The sequence below is a fragment of the Gobius niger genome, assembly GCF_951799975.1.
Source record: "Gobius niger genome assembly, chromosome: 23".
NCBI lineage: Eukaryota > Metazoa > Chordata > Actinopteri > Gobiiformes > Gobiidae > Gobius > Gobius niger.
Genome location: NC_136874.1, coordinates 7,808,297 through 7,832,533, shown reverse-complemented (window position 1 = coordinate 7,832,533; position 24,237 = coordinate 7,808,297). Strand labels below are relative to the sequence as shown.

Sequence of the window (24,237 nt, the reverse complement as noted above, 5' to 3'; positions counted from 1 at the left end):
TGCAGGTGTGGGGGGCCCTTGGTGCCCCTTCAGTGTCACAGAAGAAGAAATGTGTTGGTCTCAAATGGGTTTCGCTGATAAGCTCGCTGTTTGTGTACTTTTAAAAAGCGTCTTTCTGCAGGACCATTATGAGCTATTCATTATGAGTTCGACATAAACTGTAGTTAAAGTAGTTATTATTTGTTAGTCACACTTAACTAATGAATTGTTCATGATGAATTAAGTGTTAGTTCATCACTCATTAAGGCTAAATAAGGTGTAGTTATTATAAAGTGTTACCAATAGTTCTTGTCTCTCATACAGTAACTTAGGACCACATGGCGTTTATACCAAAGCCAGCATGAGGCCCGTAAACCCTTCTGTTCACCAGTAGATGCTCAGTATTGGTAATTGGATGTGAGAGAGAGAAAAAATAGCACCACAAACTCATTTATAGATCAGATGTGCACCATAGTAACATCCACAGTTTTGAATGATTAATCAGTTGCTATGTGCTGTAAAATTGCATGTTCCAATTATACGTACTACTTGCAATTTAGCACCTGGCTGGGTAAATCAGGAGGAAAAAGGAGAAAACGACTGTGATTGTGTAGTTTGCACATTCTCCCCGCGCCTGTGTGGCTTCCCTCCAGGTCCCCCATCAACCCAAAACATGCAAAACAGGTTAAACCTCCAAGCAGGTGATTCGGAGATGGGTCCTTGGGAGCTGCAAAAGGGAAAATACACAGTTATCAATGTTATTAGCTTTCTGTGGTCATAAAGCTTTGGCCCATCACACTGGTCAACATTAGGTCTGTTAACCTTGATTGCGTTGCTGCAGGAATCACTCCAGATTCAAATTGCAATCACATTCCCAATGGGTAAATCCTCTCGGGAGATCCTATTCCTATTTTGTGAAATTAATGCCTCATTTGTACCGAATGTACCGGGTTTAAGCTGTTTACCGCGATGCAGAGGGCAACAAAAGGCCGCAGCTACCACACAGAGCTGCCTGTTGTGCTCGATTGTGGGAGCTGATATTCCCCCCCCCCCTCCTCTGCAGATATCCTGGCCTGATTACCTCTCAAAGGTCTCGGTTGTTGATATTTCACAAACCCAAGGCTGAGAAATTGAACTCAGAGTACAAAAAAAAAGAGCTTAAGAGAAAATGTGTGTTTTTTTGCCTCTGCAATCTTTTCTCGGAGCAGCACCGGATTTCCGTGTGAATTGGTTCTATTTTTATGCTTTTACATTATACATCAGCAGTTGACACAATTCGTTTTCCTGGCACTCGTTCTGTAATACATGTAATCTTTGGGAGGGTACATATTTCTTCGTAAGACGTGCTGTTCTGGTAATGCATTGTGGGGATGGATAAATAAACACTAAAGCCAATGGTAATCTCTAAGGCAGTGTGCCGTCACCTTATACAGCAGCAGTTTATTTTAGGCAGTAAATGTAAACATGACACGTTCATAATCATGGTTGCAGTTAAAGGAACAGGCCACTGTTTTTCCATACTGAGATATGTCCTCACCTGAGCTTAGACGAGTTGATACGTACCTGTCTGGTCTTTGTGCATGCCCTCAGTCATGCAAAACAACCAAAGATGTTGTTTGCATATGGCGGCACGGTAGCGGAGCGGTTAGCGTCTCCGCTTCACAGCTAGAAGGTCCCGGGTTCGATTCCCACCAAGACAGGGCCTTTCTGTGTGGAGTTTGCATGTTCTCCCCGTGCCTGCGTAGGTTTCCTCCGGGTACTCCGGTTTCCCCTACCACTAAAAACATGTGCAATAGGTGAATCCTCCAGCCAGGTGATTCTGATCCATTCTGATCGCCTTACGGGTTGAAGGATGGGTTAAATGCAGAGGACAAATATCCCTACGGGGACAACAAAGTACACAAACAAACAAATGGCCTTTCTCAGCATATTCCTATGGCTCCAAACGGGGTGAAGGTTGAAGCGACTAAGCTCTTCCACGGACACGCACAAAGACCAGACAGGAATGTATCAACTTGTCTAAGCTCAGGCCAAGAACATATCACAGTATGGAAAAACTGTGATACGCAAAAAGACCAAAGATGTTGTTAGCATTTGGCCTTTCCCAGCATATGCAGCACCCCGCATATTCCAAACGGGGTGAAGGTTGAAGCGACCAAGCTCTTCCACGGGCACACACAAATACCAGACAGTTCCGTATCACCAGTATGGACTGTTCCTTTAAGGCCTAAAAGTTCCGTTTCACCACAAAGGCAGGGGATGGCATGAGGGCTGGGATTCTGTTTTGATTTATTTCCTTCCAAAAAACAAGGAGTAAGCCTCCCCAACGCTGGCCCGAAATCAAAACCGGTACAGGTCGTGTTGTGTGGTGCTAAACGCCCGCCGCGTAGCGCTCCAAACTTGCTCTGACAAACTTTCCGTCCGTTGCCGTAATTTGTCTTCTGAGCGATTGCGCGGCGGAGACGAGAGGTGGCTCACATTTTCTACAATCCCCCGCACACCGCAACGAGGCGTCCCAACAAAAAAAAGGATTTAAAGACGGGAACCTATTGTGTACCTTGAAGACAGCGATAATGGCTTTCTCGTAAATGCCACGCTTTAATATCATACGTCAGCGCGAGACATTCTTTCCACGTATTCGCATACTCACCTTTCGGCACACAGCGCAGGTGATTTGCTCTGCGTTCTTGACATGCTGCTTTTGTGCTGTGATGAGCAGCGTGTTGCTCACTGTAAATGGAAGAGGCAGAGGGAGGTGGATGAGAGTAAACAGGATGCGATGATGGGCACAGGCCTGTCTGTTTTGACAGGCTGTGTTTTGCGTCGGGATCTTACGGAAGGGACCTCATGCTCTTTAGGGCGAGGGAGGAAGAGGGATGGAAGAGATAAACAACAACAGAAAAAAGTCTTATTCATTCATTCTCTATCTATTGATCCATCGAGCGAGCTGCCTGTCTGCACGGGATTATAATCGGAACCAATTTCATTCATTTTCGCAAGTCCTCGCATCCAGCATTGTCTTTCTAATCTTGCCTGCGAGCTTTGATGTCTTGTGTTGATCTGTTTGAATGCCAATCCACCTGTGGTTTTGAGGCAATGGCGGTTTTATCGACACTAAGCATCAACACTGACAGCGGAAAAACAAGTGCTGCAACATACTTAGGAACTCAAAACAAAATATTTTTGTTTTTTGTTGCTTTGAGACTTTGTTGTTGTTGTTGTTATTGGCTAAAACGAGGCGTGCTTTATCCAATCAGCAGCAAGTTTGTCCCACTGGTACATTGTGAACCCAGATATTTGATGATGCGTCTAAATATGAAGTGTTTTTGTGAAAGTGGCCCTGTGAGTTGTGAAATGTGCCCATGAACACAACATTAAATTGATTTGCTAAGCGGATAAAAAGGGGTGCTATATTATAAGGCGTAATAACACCTTAGGAGCACTTAAATGTCCATGCAGAGAGTTCTATAGGAGTGAAGATGTTACTGCACGGATGTCGAAGTGCTCCTAAGGTGTCATTACGCCCTATACTATAGTACCCCATTTTATCCTGTATCTACTCACATGTAAATAAGGGAAACGTGGAACAGCTTGGTCGCTTCTAACTTCACATCTTTGATCTTTTTGCGCGACTGAATGCAACACCAGACATGTATGCATCAACTCGTCTCAGCTCAGGTAAGAACATATCTCAGTATGGAAAAACTGTGGCCTGTTCCTTTTAAAGCAGAACTTATTCACATGAAGCACAAACTGGCACAAAGTTCAATGTTTTTGCTGTATGTATCTAAATGAATCAACCTCTCACCCCCCCACTTTAACTGACCACATTTCTCCATTTCGGCTTCATCCAATCTAAAAGCTTCTCGACTGGAGAGCATTCATAAGATAAGAGATCTTAATTGTCTGTTCCAGTGAAGGCAGAAATTAATTTTTGACACGGTTTAAAAGGCATTCAATCATTTAAAGCAGAACTAAGTAACTCATGCCCCTGGAGGCCATGAGCGACACTGCAGGTGTCGTAGCATGTTACGGTTTTATGACTCAGGAAGTGTCCATGAGAGTAAATACTACACTGACAGAAAAGACAAAGTGAGAGAAGGATATTGTACATGTGCCTCAACTCAAGTACACAATGGAGATAATTTTTGTCACTCAAACTTGGATGTAAATACTGTTTAAGTGGCGCTAGTCCGCAATTAGCTTTGCCCATTAGCCTGTTAGCTTCTTTATTGTGATTCTATTAGTGTGTATTGCTCCTCTGACCCAGAGCAGGGAAGTTGCACTTGTGGTTTTCTGGACAGAGACATCCCATTAACATATTGTATTGCCCCCAGAGGAACTATAAAAAGAATATGTTAAGGTAAACAAGTTACTTTGTTCTTCTTTAAGAATTGTGATGCTTCAAATATGTTCGGAAAGTAGGAATGAGTTTGGATCACGACTTTCATGGTAGTTAAAATTGTAGCATATCAGGTTTAATGTCTTTGCAGCATGGTACGTACCAGACTAAAGAAAATATAACTCCTCAATTGTGAAATGACCTCGAACTGTCGTTATTTGCAGCTATAACTCTCCCATAATTGACCAAGTTCAAGAGAAGTACTTCCAAAATGCTCTTAGCGGACATAAATGTGGGCTGGACTCCGGCTCGACCTGGCCTCCGCCGTGTTTAGTAAATAACAGCCGGGCGGCGCCTGCCACGCTCCGCGCTTTTGTTGCCGGAGTGCCGAGACGAGGCTATGAAAAGCGGGTGTTATTTGTTAAAACATGTCGGTGTCAGGTGTGAAGCCATTCGCCGACCCTTCATCGCGGTGTCGAGTTTGTGAATGGAAGCATAATGGAGAGAGGGAAGGTTGCTCGCGTGGGCGCAGCACACCAAGGTTAGTATTTTGTCGGCGAGAACATACATAATGGATGGCTCCGGGGGTGAAGATGGGAAGTGAAGACTCAACAAAACTTGGATGAACTGAGCAGATGTTACTATTTTGATTCGATGCAGCAACAAGGATGCATTTACTCTTCACATCGCACATCTGATGAACATTTTCAACAACATCATCGCGTTTAAGGCGGATTTATGCGCCGACGCTTGCACTGATTGGTTCCATTAGCCGTCATGCATAGCCACCCCGCTCACCGTAGGCCGCGTCTTTTCGCAGGACATACTTTTGAATCCGGACCAACTCTGATTTGGTGGGTGCCAGACCAGAACCTGCTCGTGGACTTTTGTCAGATTGTTTTGCCGGTGATGGATGGCGGCCGGCGTGGCTTGGAACTGACATTCATAGTCCAATAGAGTCCGCAGAGGGATGGCTTCCACGGGGGCATAAATCACACAACTGTTGCTCCCGCGCACAGTAAAGAGCCTTTAGAGGGGCTGATTCAGGGGCAGGCAAGCGAGGAGGGAGAAAGTGTGAAAGGGAGCAGGACGGTTAGGGGGAAGATAGAAATGTTCTCAACTTCCATCCAGGGCTGGGCTTACACTTGTTTCTCGATACCGGGACTTTAACTTTTCAATTTTCAATGCTGATACCTGAACAATGCTCTTTACAATACCTAATTTTGTCATCTAGAGCAGATGTTCCTAAATGTTTTGGGCTGGGACCCCCAAAATTGACAACTTGGACCCCCACTGTATAAAGATATTGCCGCTTAAGCTACTTTTGGGCAGGAAAACATTTTGTAATCAAGTTAATTTTATCATGATAAATCCCTTTCATCGGCCCTCTGGGGGTAATACAAGTGTTCATGGGATGATTAGGGGGGGTCTTTCATCTCCCCCTGGTGTCTCTGGCCAGAAAATCACACTTGCAGCTTTTCTGCACCGAGTCGGAGGCCCCAATACACACTAATGGAATCACGAAGTAGAAGCTAACAGGCTAACGTGCAAAGCTAGCTGCGGGCTAACGTCACTTAAACAGTATTTACAGCCAAGTTTGAGTGGAAAAAAATGATCTCCATTGTGTAATTAGATGTTCAATATCCCTCTCTCCCTTTGTCTTTTCTGTCAGTGTAGTATTTACTCTCACGGACAATTAATGAGTAAAAAACAGTAACATGCTACGACACCTGCAGTGGTGCTTATGGCCTCTAGGGGCATGAGTTTCTTAATACTACATTAAATGGATTTCACACTAAATCTACTAAAAACCATAGCTTTTTTTTTTTCTCCAAAATGTCATCTTTAAATCTTCTGGGAACCCCCATCCAAGGCCTCGCAAACTCCAAGGGGTCCCTACCACCACTCGGGAACCACTGCTCTAGAGCCATAAAATAGATTAATGATGTTAATTTACTTTTTCCCTTCCATTTAATTTGTTTTACATTTGTATCATGTATTTGAGGAGAAACAACCAAATGACAAAAGTGCAGAATAAAAAACACTTTCCACTTTTTTCCCAACATTTTATTCCATGTTTTATTTTATTTTTAAATTTTCTCTTTTTCTTTTTGCCTATTTAAAAAAATAATAATAATAAAATTGGATGATCAACAGCATCAAAACTTGAACACATAGATTTATTTATTTATTTTTGGTTCCTGCTTTGGACCCTTTTTTCCCCCCGATACCAGTAGTACCTAAAACTCTATTTCGACACCATACGGCCCAGCCCTACTCTCCATCGCACGCAAAGGAATGGGCGCTCCAGCAGCAATTATGTTGAATACGTTGATTTCTTTGCTCAATACCATAATTAAAAAAGTGAAAATACAACCGAGTTAACCTTAGCACTCAAAAGTAAAAAATAAGAAATGTTTTATTGAAGCTCAAAGCCTCTTCAAGACTACTTTGCCTTAAGGTTTTGTCGTTGCTGGAACATATCAAGGCTGCACTGCAATTAAAACTTGGAAAGGCTACATTATGCGTCTTCAAAACATTTATTAAAGCAATGATTTGCCTTTTATGACAAGTTATAGCAGTGAAACAAATCCTGTTTGACGTATCCACACATGATTCAACACTGCGAATGGTTATTGTTTGGGGCTTAGAGAAATGACAAACTTCTGGATCTAAAAATACTGTCCGCCCACAAGAGCAAATCTATTGTCGGTCAAGAGCTGGGCACTGGCACTCGAACACTGGCACCCGGGAACCCCACAGTGGCACAATAGGACATAATCAGGGGGGCGAGAGGTCATTTTCGGCCATGAGAGCTCTTTGATTCCTGCGCCAGTCTGGGAACGGGTCTCTCCGGAACATTTTGCACCAAGAGTTACCCTTCCCCTCCAACCCCCCAAATCCGTTCTTTCAATATGACACACTTTCCCCGAGCAAAATGTCAAGCTTTGTCTCCAAGGAGGCAGCGGTTCTTTTACAGCGCTCGGCAGTAAGTTTGGTTAAGTTCAGCCTGTCTCCCAAAGTAGCCCAATGTGGAGTTGCGCCTCTGTTGGGAACAGGGGGAGCAAAAGGTGAAGCAAAAAAAGAAGGGTGGGGGAGCAGGAGAGAGAGTAGATAGTGGGCCTGTGGTGTGAGTGTGCAGAGCGTGGAAGACTTTCGAACTTGAGGAGCTGCACTTGCGTAGCTCGGTGTTTCCCAACAGTCCAAGCTTGGTGTTATTGTGTAACAGAAATATATAATACCGGTACAAAGCATTCAACTCTGAAGAAACATAAAAAGAAAGGAAGAAAAAAAAAAATCATACTGCTTCTGTAAGTTAATTTGTTTAAAGTTAAACACAGGTCGGCCCCAAGGATGCATGTTATCCCCCTTGTTATTTTCAATATACACAAGTGAAACTAGACATGACATTGAACATTTAACATTGATCAAATACGCTGATGACATGGCATTTATCGCACGTCTCACTAAAGCTCATTGGGTGGCTCACTATGTAAACTCAACAATCGAGCTCATGAAATGGTTTCAGGGCAGTAATCTCCAGCTAAACGTAAATGACACCTAAGAGCAACTGGACTCAAATATTAGGAACAATTTCGGACAATTCTTTCACATTTAATGAACATGTTGACTGTGTTTGCAAGAGAGCACAGCAAAGGCTCTGAAGTCAGTGACCACATTTTAACAAGGGTTCAACAGTGTTTAATTGAGTGTACTGATATTTAACATTGTCATTTAACTGTCAAAAATAAAGCTAAACAGGCAGACAGGGCAGTAAAATCACAGGCCAACAACAAACCAATTTGTCTGAGCATCACAGTAAAGCAGTGCATCGTCTCTGTCATAAGATCACAGATGACGACAGCGTCCACAGTCGCATCACTTTGAGCTCCTTCCATCACGGCAGAGATACAGACTTCTTTGCCATCGAGGAGCTGAATAAGTTTTAATGTCGGTCAGTCTGTTCCGTCGCTTTTCTTTTGATGAGGTGAATCTGCTGCTGCTGTGGTGGCAATGAACTCATTTTATAGTGTATTTTCCATCCATCCATTTTCTTCCACTTTTCCATTTCCGGGTCGTGGGGGCAGCTGTTGGAGCTGCCCAAATCACATTGCACCAGCCCCTTATGGCTCCTAATGCAGGTGGGGGGTCCATGGGAGGACGGCCCCACAATTCAACAGGCCTGTTGGTCTCTCATAAGGGGCCTCTGAACCACTCTTTGTCTGACCCATCACCTAGGACCTGTTAGCCATGGGAGACCCTACCAGGGGCATGACAACAGAGCTCCCAGGGTCATTCGGGCGCTCAAACCCCTCCACCACATTAAGATGGCGGTTCCAGGAGGGGATAGTGTATTTTAATGTCTTTTATTGTATTTGGTTTATGTGAGCTGTGTGTGAGCAATCATTGTTCATGGTTGACAATAAAGTTGTTCTATTCTAGTTTGTCAAGTTTAGTCCGTCGTTGATCCTGTCTCGCATTGAAGAAAAAATGTTCCTTGTACTGAAAAAGATGTACAAAAGACATAACATAAACGCTGTCTGCCTCACGTACCGTAGTAAATAAACACATAGTCACCAAGAGCCAGGTCTGTTCTATAACACCTTGACAGTGAGTATAAACCTTGTTATGCTTTTGTTTTTGTGCTTTTATCGCCAACAGTAGAAATGCACTCTCTCCGGCGTTGACGTCTTTGCGCACAGTCCCCTTTTGAACAATGGGCACACGGAGCAAATAAATGAGCACAAACAAACTCATTACAACTGAGGGGGAGCGTTTTCTCCGCGTTCAGACCGAAGAGCCGGCGCTAACATCAGTCACGCTAACGCACACACGGCTAGCGCTCCACTAAACGCTTGTCTCGCCTTAAAAGCGTAACCACTGCCATAGATGTTAAGAGTTCCCTAATCACCGCGTAGCGATGATTGCTAGCACCTCCCACGCACAATCACGCCCCGCCACTTCAGCTCTACGTGAGAGCGTTAGCTAAATAACGACGCCGTGGATAATTGATCGAGGTTGGCGAAGAAGACGGGCAACAAATGAATCAAGGCGGTGGTTTTAAATGGCTCGCGAGGAGGGGAGGTCATTAGCAAAGCGCGAGGTGAACTCTCTCCCCAACGGGTCATACGGCATTTATCCGCTGTGCCATTACTTATGCGCTAGAGCACTTTGGCTCCCCACGGCCGGCGCTCCTCGATTGCTCCCGTGCGGTTGAGCAGGTTCGCCGCTAGGTAGATTAGCGGGTTTGCGTCTTGCCTGACTGATGAAGCAAGTCTTTGACTACATCAAGAAGCCGCTTTGAAGATTCTCGGCCGGCTAATGGCTCCCGCGTTATTGGTCTTTTAGCCGGAGCATGCAGGAGATAGGGATGGAGTTTAGCTCACGTTAATCTTCTGGTGGTTTGGAATCGAGGGAGGGGGCTCCGGTTGGATTAAAGAGGCTGAGAAACTCCAGGGTTGATTTATATTGGCCAGTCACAGACCGTTGAGGAAAAGGTTGGATTGGAGAGCAGAGCCTTTTAAACCTCTCTCTCCAACTGACGAACTTCACGTCATTCAGTGTGGATGGATCTTCTTTGTGTTCTTCCTGTTGGCCTTTAATCCTTTTTAAAACATTACACAGGCAAGAAAACACCTAACGATATAGTTGTATTGTCAAGTCAAGCTAAGAAAGCAAGACGACAGATGGTAGAGCCAGTCGTCTTATAACTAGGAGGTTGTGTCTATGGGCAAAACATTTCACCCAACTTGCCTCCAGTGCCTGTGAACATTGCTGAGTGAATGGGTGAGTGAATGGGTGAGTGAATGGGTGAGTGGTTCCTTGAAGTAAATCTAATGTAAGTAGGAAGAGGTCATTTACCAACTTTGGGAAACAGAATGGCCAAATATATAGGTGATGTGCATGTACAGTATATTTCCCCCTTTTCTTACTATGTTCAGGGTAGTAGAACTTAAAGCCCCACTGCGTCAAATTTTACCCAATATATAAAATTGAAATACAAGCCTTTATTTCATGACTGATATTTGCATCATTGAAAGAAAAAAAAAAAGACATAAATGTACAAACATGTGCTTTTGCTGTGAGCAGCTCTACTTAGACATGACTGTAACGTTACCAGGAGTGGGTACGTCTCCAGCTCGTATCCATGGAGATGTGACTGAAGTCAGCAGAATTTGAGATTTAAATAGATTAGATCCAAATCAATGTTTTGATTACCCACTGCAGTAATAGTATTACTGTGTTGAGCTGGTCATGAGGAGTATGTTTTGCACTGATGGCAACAGCATAGTCCAAGAGTCTGCCTTTAAATAAGCACAAATATGTATTCTAAAGTTTTAGTTTAGTTTAGTTTGTTATTTTTCATATAATTATACTGCCTGACAAAAAAAAAGTCATCGCAGGATAAAAATGTCACACGCTGTAATATTTTGCTTTTAGTTTTGGTTAGATGTGGGATTGTTTCTAGTCTCTTCTCTTTACTGGGAGCCGAGCCACAGGAATCCGTTCATAAGGCACAGTTTTTTTTATTTAAATGATCTAAAATTACAATGGGACTGATGTTTACGCTTTAACCACTTAACCCCCGCCTGAACCGAGCACATTTTCTCCAGTTTGGCTTTACCCAAATCTTCAAAAAAGCTTCATGGGAAAAAAAAGTGTCAAAATAGCGACAAAAATATGTGGTGGAAAAATGCAACAAAAGAGCGACAACATCGTGATGAAAAAATGACAACATCGCGGGGAAAGAGATCCATTTAGATGAGTTTTGTTGATCTTAGCTTTCAAATAAGGGGTTACCCGGCATCTCTGGATTCGCCCATATATGGTTATGTTTAAAAACAGTTAAGGGAGAAAACAATTTGAGAGAGCCAACTCTAAACTTTTTTCTAGAAGAGGAGCAAAGTGGTTCAACAGCCCATAAGTACATAAATAACAGAGAACGCTATCATGATGCTTCATGTTAGCATCGTGCTAACGCTAGTTATGACTGCCGTTTTGGTTGTTTCTACTGAACAATCTGCTGTGAATAAACCTCCATATGGACCTGATTTAGACTTTGTGAATAAATTCTTGCTAAACATGTCTGACTATCATGTGTAGTTGTTCTGCCGATGGGAGAGTCTGATATTCAGCTGATCTCATTCTTTGGGCACAGAGCGTTGCTGAACCCTGACCCCGACCAACTGCAGCCACCCCAGATCAGAACAGTTTGCTAAATCCAGGGTTAAACCCGGCCATCCGCATCATAGTGAACCACTGCATATTTATAGACACCACATGAGGATCAGCACAAACACACGACTTCACAAAGGGGGCAGTCGACCAAATGGCAGCAGAAGTGACACGACGGATACAAATGACGGCAAGTAAGGTCAACCGAGCCACCCACAAACAGCCAAAACAAAGCGTGGTTTTACTAGCTAATAAACCTTCACTTTATCACATCCATTCCCCCCCCCCCCCATTCATTGCTCGGTCAAAGGTGCAATAGCTCGAAGAAGGCGCAGATACTTTAGAGATAACATCTTCATCGCGCCTCAGAAAACGTCCTTGGCCAAAGCCTGACATTTTTATGAATAACTTGCGGCGCTTTTCAACATAATCTCGCAGACACATAAAGAGTTCTCTACAGTTCAAAAGAGGTTACGCAGAAAAGTTGGAGTAGAATATGTAATGCATATGGCGGCAGCAACCTTTGGGTTATAGCCTGCAGGGAAAATCCACCTATGGTACAGGAGAGTGGATAAGAACAGATTCTTTCCACTTGCATAGAGATAGATATTGTGTGATGGAAATTAATGCCAACTTGTTCATGAGAATATTAAGCTTGAAGAGGAAAGACAGGCTTTGGCATTTGCCTTTGTGAGACCGTAATAAAAGAGGCTATTCAAGTTATATCACACCGGAATGTTATTGTGCAAATAGGCCACGACTAGTTTTAAAGTTTTGTTCTCCAGTTTACAATTTAGTCGTCTTTTGCACATTATACTTCACTAAAAGAACTTTTTCAATTCAAAAGAGACTCGTGACGATGTTGTTATACTGCTTTCAACTTTGTCATTCGAAAGTTTCATCAAAGAAATGTGCAGTGTTAAGGGGCGTGGCCTCGCCGAGGGGGAAAACTGCATTTTTTTGGGAAGTCATTTTTTTTTGCCATTTTCTGGTGAAATATAAACTTATTTGTAAGTAAAATGTGTATTAAGTTTATGGACTTTTATGATCAGGACACAATATGTAAGGGTGAGAATATGTTTTTTTACATGTGACGATGATGGTGATGATGAGGGTGATGAGGATGAGGATGGTGATGATGAGGATGATATGGATGATGGTGATGATGAGGAGGAGGATGATGATGATGATGATGATGGTGGTGATGGCGGTGATGGCGGTGATGGCGGTGATGAGGATGAGAGGATGATGGTGATGATGATGATGATGATGATGGCGGTGATGGTGATGAGGATGAGAGGATGATGGTGATGATGATGATGATGGCGGTGATGGTGATGAGGATGAGAGGATGATGGTGGTGATGATGAGGATGATGATGGTGAGGATGATGATGGTGGTGATGAGGATGAGGGTGAGAGGATGATGGTGGTGATGAGGATGGTGGTGATGATGATGATGGTGGTGATGAGGATGAGGATGATGATGGTGGTGATGATGATGATGGTGGTGATGAGGATGAGGATGAGAGGATGATGGTGATGATGGTGATGAGGATGATGGTGGTGAGGATGATGATGATGATGATGATGGTGAGGATGAGGATGAGGGTGATGATGAGGATGGTGGTGGTGATGATGAGGATGGTGGTGATGGTGAGGATGAAATGTAACAAGACACAGTGATCTGTTATGGATGTGACACTGATGAATGACCCCTGACTGCACTGTATATATGACACTTTCCCCTGAGGACGACAGATGGAAATTAGCTTGAGAAGCTCCAGTCTGGTACGGGACTCTAAAGAGACGAGGGTCTCCGAGCTGGCCTGGTGTCGCCTCGGGGCCCCCCCAGAACAGCTGGAGGAGGTGTGCGTGGATCAGAAAGTCTGGTCATCTCTGCTGAGACTGCTGCCTCCACGATCCGGCTCCAGATAAAGCGGAAGAAAATGGATGGTTTATTTGCACACTTACTTCTTCTTACTTACTTACTAACAATCGGTAATTCAAACTATTATCTTTGAGTTATAAGTAAAGGTGTATAATATACCCAATAGAATGAGTAATGTAGGTAAAGGGAGCGTCTATAAGGGACTATAATTGGACAAGTCAGAGCATAGATGAGAAGTAAACAGCTGTAAAGTGAAGCCTAATAAACTCCCTGTCACGTTCTGCTCTGGTGATATTGTATGTAACACACCCCTCCACAACAGCAAACCCCCCACAATCCACGCAGCTTCCTCCTCCCATGTCGCCCATTGAATGAACATTGCTTTTTTTTTTTCCCTCCCGCATTCTGACAGCTCGATAAACAGCCTCTAAAACCTCTCGCCGTGGTCCCTGCCACCCCGAGTAGATTGCCAAGCTCTCTGCCTCCCCCCCCCCCTCTCACCCTCTCTCGGCAATCGCAATCTCCAGCGCGGGATTTGCAGAAACATATTTGCCAAAGTAGATAGGAGTGTGAGGACTGCTGTCGTTTTGTGATTATCGAATGTGATCAGGCGGCTGCCGGGGTGGCGGTGTGGGGGATTTCTAGTGCGTGCTCCGGTGTAAGCTAAGCCCGCAGATAGGGCCGGCTGAACATGGTAAGGAGGTGTGTTTCCATGTGATACGTAGGCGGACGGCTCGGAGCAAACAAATCGGATTCTTTTCTGACATAAATGTGACCAGGGGGGCGGGTGTGTTGTTGGTTTGCAAAGCCTCATGTCTAGCGGGCAATACCCAACCTGACAGGAGGCAAACGAACTTCCCACTTAAGACACTGCAGGTGGATAGGGATACTTTTCTACCCTAGATCTTACTGCAGGAGGCTCGTCTTCATGAAACTTTTTGAAAAGCTCTTCTGTCCAACTTTCAAGCCTAGGGGTGGATCGATTTTCCTTTGGGCTTGTATTGCAGCCAGTGGCACAGGAAACACTTCATAGGTCGAATAGGTCGACAGGATTCAACACAGATTCCAAACACCATTTGCAAAAAAAGTTGAAAAAGATGAAGATGAAGTTTTGGCTTTTATGAAGGGGTGATGATTGTTAAAACACGGCCACAGAATCCCCAATGAGTGACGTCTAAAGGTGGCGTTGGACATGATCATCACATCATTTTTGTATCTAAAAAGAAAATTATTAATTACAAAAATGATGATTAATTTCAGTCCCTGGGTCCATGATCTCTCTGTGCAAGATCAAACATTTCCTCAAAAATAAAATAATGTTACCTCTATATAATATTATAGGCCTTTAGAATGCTGTGATGTCACTTGAAACCAGTGCCCGCTGTCTGCTCTGCTTTTTGCCCACGACACTTGAGGACGCCATTGCTGTAGTATCTCCATATCGCCGCTAGTCTCCCATTGAAAAGCATTGGACTTTAGACATGTTAAAAACAACTTTAGCGCCTGGTTTCTAATTTTTAAATACTTTCTATGGCTAGGTATTCCTCCTGTGATAACGCTGGGTTAGTTGCAATTAAAGAAACCAGGCTGAAGAATTTTAGAAATCTCGTACTTAATGAGGGTCTGACTGTTAGCATGGGAGCTGCGTGAGCGACACGTCATGCAGGGGCCGAGTCTGCAGTTAAGATCCCGCCCTTATGCCCTTTTTAGGAACATGCTTCGTCAGAGCTGGGGAGGGGGAGTCTGTAAATCAGCCATGATTTTCTCCTCGAACGTGGTGATTATGGTAAACGGGGAGGAGTGAGCAGAAGCTGTCCATTATATATACAGTCTATGCCTGAAACCCAGCAATAGGTAGCGTTCATGATTTAGAATGTGATGATGTCATAATGTCAGATGGAGGGCAGGGCCAATGCAACTCTATGGGAGAAACACAGTTTTTGTAAGAAATCTCCAAAACGAAAATTGACCAATGTTTTTCCTCTTCAGTATTTGATCATTATTGGATTCACAAACCTGTGATATTATTTTTATGTCTGAAAGTCCTTTCTATTGGACAACATCACACTCATGTTTTAGCATATTGTCACCCCTTTTTGATGTTTTTCAGAGAAAATAATTGGACACTAGTTCATATGAGCTGACAGAGGAGATAATGAACTTTGTGCCAGCTTTTGTTTCATGCAGATTCCTCCAGTAATGACTGAGATATTAGCAAAAAACAAAGACATTATAGATACAGACGGCATCTCGTCATAGAAGGGGGCGTGGCTTCGCCGAGGGGGAAAATAGAATCTTTAGAGAAACACAATTTTCCCTATTTTTAGCCATTTTCTGGTGGAATATGAACTTATTTATCATACATAAATAAAGTCAAATGTAAATCGGGCCCATATGGATATTTTGTCGCAACAGATTGTTCAGTAGAAGTGAAAAAACGGCCGTAGCATGAAGTTGGCATTCTCCGTTATTCATGTATTTATGGGCCACTTTGCTCCTCCCCATGTCTTTGTTTCTTTATTTAGTAGAAAACTATGTTCATAATTCAGCATTTGTTACAGTAGTTTTTGAATAATTAGACAAAGTTTAGATTTTTCAAAATTGTTTTCCCCCCTAACTGTTTTCAAAAATGACCATATATGGGCGATTCCAGATATGCCGTCTGTATCTATGCATTTTGTCAGTTACTGCAGTTACCATAGTTACCGTCAGTTGCCCTCCACCTCAATTTTAAACTATGGGCTCTTTAGAATGTTGTGATGTCACATGGACGCAACCTATAAATAAATATCCATGATGAATGATTGACAGAGTCTTCCCTTGGAGCCCAGACACTGGTGGTGGTGGAGGACGAGACCCGGGGCGGCCGGTTGACAACGGCGAGCAGAGCCGAGGAGGGGCGGAGGAGGGTCTCAGCACAGATGGGAAACGAGGAAGCTTAAGAGGGTAGGTCTTCCAGGTGGAATTTAACTTAAGCTTCGTTACAAAATCAACACCAGCAGCTCAGGGGTCATTTAAACTGTATATGTAAGAGCCATGAGAGCAGATTCACACGATAATTTAAAACATTCCATCCCGTGCACCAAACAGAGCGACAGTATGTTATGAAATTTAACAAAATAACACCACATTTCCCTGCGTACAATTGGTCATTTTCGCTCGTCGCTCCAGCCGGTCCGATGCAGATTGGCAGCCTGTGACAGACTCTATATGACTCATGAGACGTGAGCCTCGCGGTGGAGGCTGGAGAACGTGCGAATTCAGAAGAAAAAAAAACAACATTCACACGTGTGCTTAAAGGAACACGCCAATCAAGATTATGCGGCCTCTGATGTTTGGGGGTAAAAATAATCTAGCGGGAACCGAGTTGATGTGAACGTGTCAGCTGAACGCCTGCATTTTTTCTTTCTTTCTTTAGCTCGGAGTGGTCCGTATAGGGATTGTCACTTCGGATTTCTTCTATAAGTTCCTCGCCGTTGTCCAGAGGGTGTGCCATGTTAAGCTAATCTACAGGCGACAGATAGAAAACAAACTCTGACCAAATACGTGACTTTCCCGTTGACCTTTCGAGCAGCTGCTTCTTGAAATAACATTATTCCGAGCAAATTCTGCGCCACAGATAAGTTTTATTGCCACATAATAACATTAGCGGTGTTTTTCAGGCATGTTTGTGGGTATTATCTTCTTAGTTATCCTCTGACCCTATAGAAATGAATGGATTCTATTGATTAGAAGCCAACACATGATTACTTTTCAAATGAGATCTTGGCAGCAGTGAACTGGAGTATCATCACTGCAGTAATTGACTAAAAGAAAACAATCTAATGAAAACTCTCAATAAATGAACACTGTAATGGTGGAAAACAAGTCGAGGCCATGTGCATTATTGGAGTAATAATCGAAATAAAGCAACTTATGAGCTCTTTTTGTCGTTATGTCACTGAAATCAAAACATTTTCTCAAATTGTCGTTACCAAAGGTTGGCTTAGTGTCAAGGACTTTTTGGCTTCTTCAGCAAACGCCGATCTTTCAGTAGCAGGCTGGATTCATTCTTGTAGGGAAGGCTTTGTCTGCTGTCTGGATTTTTTTTTCCTATATATGTATATTTGTCTTTTATTAGTGGTGGGACTCGATTCCATTTTGTATCGAGTTAATTATGCTCTTTGTAATTAATTAATTGCATTTTTGATGCTTCTTTGTATTTTCCTACACTTTAAAGACAATAGCAGATGATTTGTTTTGGAGAGTGATGTTTTGAAAGAGTTTTATGTCAGCTGAAAAACTGTGCCTGTGCCGCGAAAATAAAGCGTGATTAAGTTCAATTCATATTTTTGATCGCGCTAAACCTCATGTAAACCATATGAATTAATCGGAAAAAAGTCCCGCCCTATTTTTTCATATTAGCATATTTGACCTTTCAGTGACATTTTATTTCAGTTTTCTTCGGGTTTCTGGTTGTTGTTTTTAGATGGTATGTATACGTAACCATGGACGCAGATCCATCAGCAGTGAAAACCTATATCAGAAAACCCTAGAAACAATAGACACAGACGGCATCGCGTCATAGAAGGGGGCGTGGCCCAGCCGAGGGGGAAAACAGAATCTTTTCAAATGCATACAAATAAAGTCAAGTCTAAATCAGGTCCATATGGATGTTTATTCACCGCAGATTGTTCAGTAGAAGCGAAAAAACGGCAGTCGGAGCTCGCGCTAGCTAGCATTAGCACGATGCTAATGTTCTCCGTTATTTATATAATCATGGGCTGTTTAACCACTTTGCTCTACATGTCTTTGTATCTTTATTTAGTAGAAAACTATATTCAGAATTCAGAATAATTAGAGAAAGTTTAGATTTTTCTCCCCTTCACTGTTCAAACATGACCATATATGGGCGATTCCAGAGATTCCCGTCTGTATCTATAGGTTGTGTTCATGTTCTAGAATTCGCCTTTAGGAGGACATAATTAGACTGCTCGAAGAGAGGACTTTGAACTTTGTGACAGTTTTTGTTTCATGTGAATTGGCCCAGGAATTACAGAGAAATTAGCAATAAACTGAGACTAGAAATCTGCATTTTGACAGTTACCATAGTTACCACCAGTTGCCCTCCAACTCGATGTTCAACTATAGGTTCTTTAAAATGTTGTGAAGTCACGTGAACGCAACCTACTGGTCCTGGAGTGTCTTAGAGGCCGCCTGCTGGGTCAATAAAAGGTCAAATACACACTTCAAAAAAAATAGTTACATAACGCACCTTTAAAGAGCAAAAAGTACATTCAGGAAACATCAAGTTACTGCATGTGCCACACTTAAATGACAAGATTATCATGTTTCTTATTCAATTTAGTTTGAGAGAGGTGATTTGGATGATTACGTTGAGTTTCTGTTTTATAGCAATGTTCCTTTCAGACTCCGACATGTCATAAAGTGAGCGGAAAGTGGTCATAATAAAGCCCTCTCTCATCTCTGTGCGTTTTGCCTGTAGCTATGTTTTGCTTGCTATTATTTCGCTTATTATTATTGTTTTATTTGATTTTTTTTTACAATCGCTACAGGCTTATATTATATCTCTATATGATAAATTAATAGATGTTTCTTCTCTGTCATGGCATCCTTAAAGCTGCGACAGCTCGAGCGGATCCTGAGAAGCCGCAGTGCTGAGTTGCATCGGCCCAGGTTTTCTTTTTTTTTTCCTTTTTTTTTTTTTTTTTTTTTTTAACGGCCCCGCGAGGCTCTTTCATCAGCCCTCGAGTCCATGTGCGACTAAATTACAGGGCACCTTCCCTTCTGCCCAAGCCCGTCCCGCCGCACATAGTCTATACGGCAGTAAAAAAAAAAAAAAAAAAACGCGAGCGAAGGAATGCACGGGAGGGCCCGCCGATCGTAAAAAAAAAAGAAAAAAAAAGAGAAAGAAACGCTCTCCTCCCCAGACACGGTGATCGAGGGTGCTGCATAGGGGGCTGATCAATATGTTTGTGCTATAAATAGTAGCCAGAAGCGCAGTGCGAGAGGCTAAGGAGGGGAGGGGGAGGAGGAGGAGGAGGAGGGGGAGGAGGAGGGGGATGGAGTAATGTATTTGATGATGAGGAGGCGCTCCGGCATTCACAACACGCGTCCCCCGGAACAGCGGTTTTATAGCCAAGCGACAGAAGTACAGCAGGCAGGGAGCTAGCCGTGGTGCTGGAACACATGCTGCAGTAAACGTGCCGCGGGACTGACTGGAGAGGCATCAGGGGTGTTGTTTAAGGTAGCTGTCGGGGAAATCTGAAGTACAGGGACGACTTAATATGCCAGTCTATAGGTACATGTGAGCACATACAGTAAAGGCAAAGTGCCAGGAGCTGGCCGCGGTGCTGAAAAACAATCCGCAATGAAAACGTACGATTAGAGAGGTATCCGGGGAGGAAATGTGGGGCCGCCTTTAAGCTGCCATAGCTGCAGTTATCACAGTGAAGATGCAAGGAGCTGTCCATGGTGCTAAAATAAGTGCTAATCAGATAGAAATGTTAAAGGATCTATATCATGCTATTTTTTGCCATTCAAAAGTGAAGTGTAGGCATTTATATGATATAGTGTACCTCTACCACTATGGAGCACTCATTTTTTTGTGAGAAATATATATGTATTTTCTGGGGGTATTTTTCCAACCTGGAAGACAGGACGCTTCAATACAGTTAACTCTGCCCCCTCTTTCCGAGTTGATGGCGCTCATGTAGTAGAAATGTAAATATCGCAGTATTAAGTGAAGGAATATACAGACGCATGTGTATATGCATTGAGTAAACAAGATATCACCTCTGGGGAAAAAAAGACAATTTTCAAAGTAATATTTGAACAAAATAAAATCAATCTAAACCTGGCTTCATTTAGATTTATCCGTAGGTTTTTTTTTTTATATATATGAACACATAAAATGAAACGTGACATCTCCTTGAATCTGCTGTTTAAATGTATTTATTAATGTTTCCTATTGACTGGCAGTGTTTCGCCTTGAGTCGCACTAGAGTTCATTTGCACAAACAGATAAGTGCCGCTGAAAAAACTCAACATATGCTCGGGAACTCCTCTTTACATAGCACTGTTTTTCACTACCAGATTTGTTTCAGCACCAACAAAATATAAAAGCACTTGTTTTTAATTAAATTCACACAACTTCAGTTTCATGAGTAGCATCTGTCGAGTACAGTAACAAAATATCCAAAACAAATTAGAAAAATAAAAATGGAGATATCTGCTTTTGCAATTGAACTCTTCTCTTGGAAATGAAGCTTTCAGAGCTGTATATGTGCGCCCTGCAGACAGATAGAAAACGCACGGAGCTGACCGTGGTGCTGAAACAATGGCATGAGAGTAGAGTGATGCGCATGGAAACTGTTTAAAGTAGCTTCCTGATTCTCCCAAGCTTTCTTGTTGGGAGTTAAGGGCTTACACTGATGTATTCATTTCAGAGACGCGAGGACATTTAAAAGCGTTGGATGAAGGAAACATGTAAGGGAAGATGAGGGATGATTAAGTACTACAACTATGTGAACAACAATAACAGCTCGCCTGCTTGTTCATGTCTTTCTCCCACAAATGACCTTTTGAACAAAACAAATGTACTTCCAATTGGGAAAAAAAAAAAGAAAAGTTAGGTATAGGGCTTTTCCATTACAGTGAAGCAGTGGAGCCTGCTGGGGAAAAGGCGGCAACAAAATGTACATCTGGAGAGGAGGTAATGGGGAAAGTTTGGGGTGTAATCCATGAAACTTCTAAACCTTAGCCTTTGTGAGGCTGGAATTTCTCTGCACATACGAAACTAATTAAACAAAACTGAGCCGAGTCACGCCAATTATTTACACATCTTGATTACTCGAAAATACAAACATTTTTTAAGACCTGTTTCATTCAACTTAATGACTAATTATGAACATTTTGGCCACTCTGTTTACTTCATAATATCAGGCTCTGTTTGGAGTTTGTTTTGATGCTAAAATATTGAATTAAAAAGCCTTGGAGTTAATGAGCCCCGTGTTAAGTGTCTTTACAAAACATTCAAAAACAGACACGATTTGCAACTTTTTCCTTTTTAGTTTCTTTTTACACTAAATGATCAGCGCGTGCTCTGCTTTGGATACATTAGAACACATGTATCAAGGTCAAGATGAGGAGCATGAATTTCTGGGAATGTCAAAAAAAAAAAGGAAAAAAAAGTAAGTCTCTAGTAAGTCTGTGTGGATTTTTAAAGGAATAACCAGTTTGCTCACTCCCGCCACTAGGGGGCAGCTTAAGGCGAGACACGGCAGGTGAAAGTATTGATTTTTCACGTAGTGGTCGAAGTGGAGATTTTTATCTATTTTCCTCCCTTTACATCTTAGTTTTCATGTCAGAGTATAAACATCACAAAACTCACCCGCATGATGTTTATTTTATGATGTTTTGTCTGCGAGGTGGGGGTAACCCGGAAGTAGCTGCTGCGCCGCGTAGAAAGTCCGTCTTTAAAGCGGGTATTCATTCATAAATATTGACAGATTTTACATCCACATGTCCTGCTAAGGGCCCCCGTGATGACGCTTTCACCCAAATATGGTATTATTCCTCCTACGAGAGACGCTGGTGCGGAAAAGTCGGAGAACGGGCCGCGCATGCGCAGTGGCTACAAAACTTCAGGGCTGGTTTTCTCTGAATGAGAGAAAGCCACACTTGGGCAGAGCCTGAGCCCTTATAGAAGCTCCCACAGACTCCAAACTTTCCATTCTGAGACCTGACAATATTTTGAAGTTTTTTTCAGAGGGATTTTTTAATATCTAGTTCCTAGCCTGATTTATTCAACTTTGAAACCAAAAAAACAGGCGGAATTTGAGTTTTTACAGATTTTTTCACTGATGATTAGTTCATTGAAAAAACTAAACAAAATATCCAAAATCCCCTCTGAAAAAAATCTTAGTTACTAATATGTCAATAAAATAAAACCATACATTTTAATCTGGCTCAATTCATTATTTTGATTTCGTTGCCCAAAATATAGGCAATTTTGGCAATTTTAATGCTCAAACGCCTTATTTTTATGTGAAAACATAAAATGACAGAAAAAGTGCAATCCATTTTTTTCTCATATTTATACCTGTAATGTTCAGCAAAAGTTTCAAATTGATATCTCTACATTTTTATTTTTTCCCCTATTCACCTGCAGTGTCTCGCCTTATATTTAAAAAAAAAGGAAAGAATTCCACACGTGTCCAGCAGAGGGCACTGACATAATAAGAGATCAGGATATGAACAGCATATTAACTTGCTGCCATCAAATGTGGAGTGAATGAATAATGAGCAGCACTTTGAGAAACATGTGATACAGGCTGATTATTTATGAGGCCACAGTCTTGTACAACACATGCGGCCCCCGACCCGCCCTGGGGTCTCAATTTCGGCCCTTCGATGCCCCTGCATTAGAACAATAGCATCGCATTGTTCTCTAATTTGTGCTCCGATATTTCCCTAATGACCTGCTCTATTCAATCACTAATTAGTTTGTCGTGTCATGTGGCTTCCGATGTCACACGACGTCGCACGCGGCACCTACATTCCTCCCGCAGCATCTCGCGGCTCCGACGACAGTGTGAAATGAGCCTGACCTTTTGGTATTTAGAAAATCAGGGCGTCAGGGCTGCGTGTGCGTTGCTTCTGTAATTTCCTCCCTTGTTTTTTTTTTTGTTTCTTTTTTCACCTCGTACGAACGCGCCAATCACGACGAGTCACGCTTCCGTAATCGCCGCGATCAAAAGTGGGACATCTCCGGGCCGCGATCAATTATACATCACGACGGGGTAGGGGGCGGCGGAGCGAAAAGGTCAAACTCGGGACAATGTTGTTTGTCGTTTTCGCTTTGGCATTTTTTGACCAGAAATGGCTCCTTGGATTTGTTTTAGGATTCCAACCATCTGCCCCCAAGTGTGGTTCTTCTTCTTGTTCTTCTTCTTTTGCATGTCAAAAGCAGTCATGTTTATTTCATGTGAGAAGAAGCGAACAAGCGACTTTCTTTCATGCTTTTCTCAGGACTCACTTGGGATCAGAACTTCGTATCGTAAACAGTACACACTCTCTGACCAAAACAAGAAGCCGCCACGCTCTAACATTTGTTTGGACCAGTGTTAATTTCGTCGACTAAAATATTTAGTCTTAATTTTAGTCAAAGTGATATTTTTGGCGACTAAAATTGGACTAAAACTAAATTAAAAGTTTCTCATGAGACTAAAACTATGACTAAAATGTCCAGATATTTTAGTCGACTAAAATAAGTCTAAATAAAAATGAAAAGGAGAGACTAAAATCATCCAAACTTCTATTGACCGTCTGAAAGAGCCTCAGATCATGTAAATTCACTGCTAAAGGATCAGCTGAGCTTTGTTCATGTGGAGCAGAAACATGAAGCAGAGGAACAAGATTAAACATGATTATAATGAATATTATCAATGCAAAGTCGACTAAATTAGTCTTAAATTTAGTCGACTAAATTTACTTGCAATTTTAGTCGACTAAAACTAGACTAAAATTTAAGATATTTTTTCGACTAAATCTCGACTAAAATTACATTACATTTTAGTCAAAAGACTAAGACTAAAACTAAATTAAAATATGTTGTCAAAATTAACACTGGTTTGGACTGCCCTTTAGCTTTAACAATACATTTTATTCAAGTTGCACTTTACATTTCAACAAAACCTCAAAGTGCTACAACAGAAGAATAAAATCAGATAAAAACAAAAAGAACATTCACATAGTAAAACAAAGCAGCAAACAAACAAATTAGTCAGAATTTTTAAATAAATGTGTTTTCAGGCCTTTTTTAAAGGCCTCAACACTCTGGGGAACCC

General features: G+C 42.3%; 1 long non-coding RNA gene across 1 annotated transcript in view; it reads right to left on the bottom strand.

Annotated features, from left to right (window-relative positions):
• Positions 1-4,153: 4,153 nt before the first annotated feature.
• The window catches only part of LOC306982080, a 153,529-nt gene continuing 133,445 nt past the window's right edge, over positions 4,154-24,237 (bottom strand). The window contains exon 3 of the long non-coding RNA XR_013794165.1: positions 4,154-4,240. This is a non-coding gene — a long non-coding RNA (uncharacterized lncRNA). The remainder of the gene's footprint in view (positions 4,241-24,237) is intronic.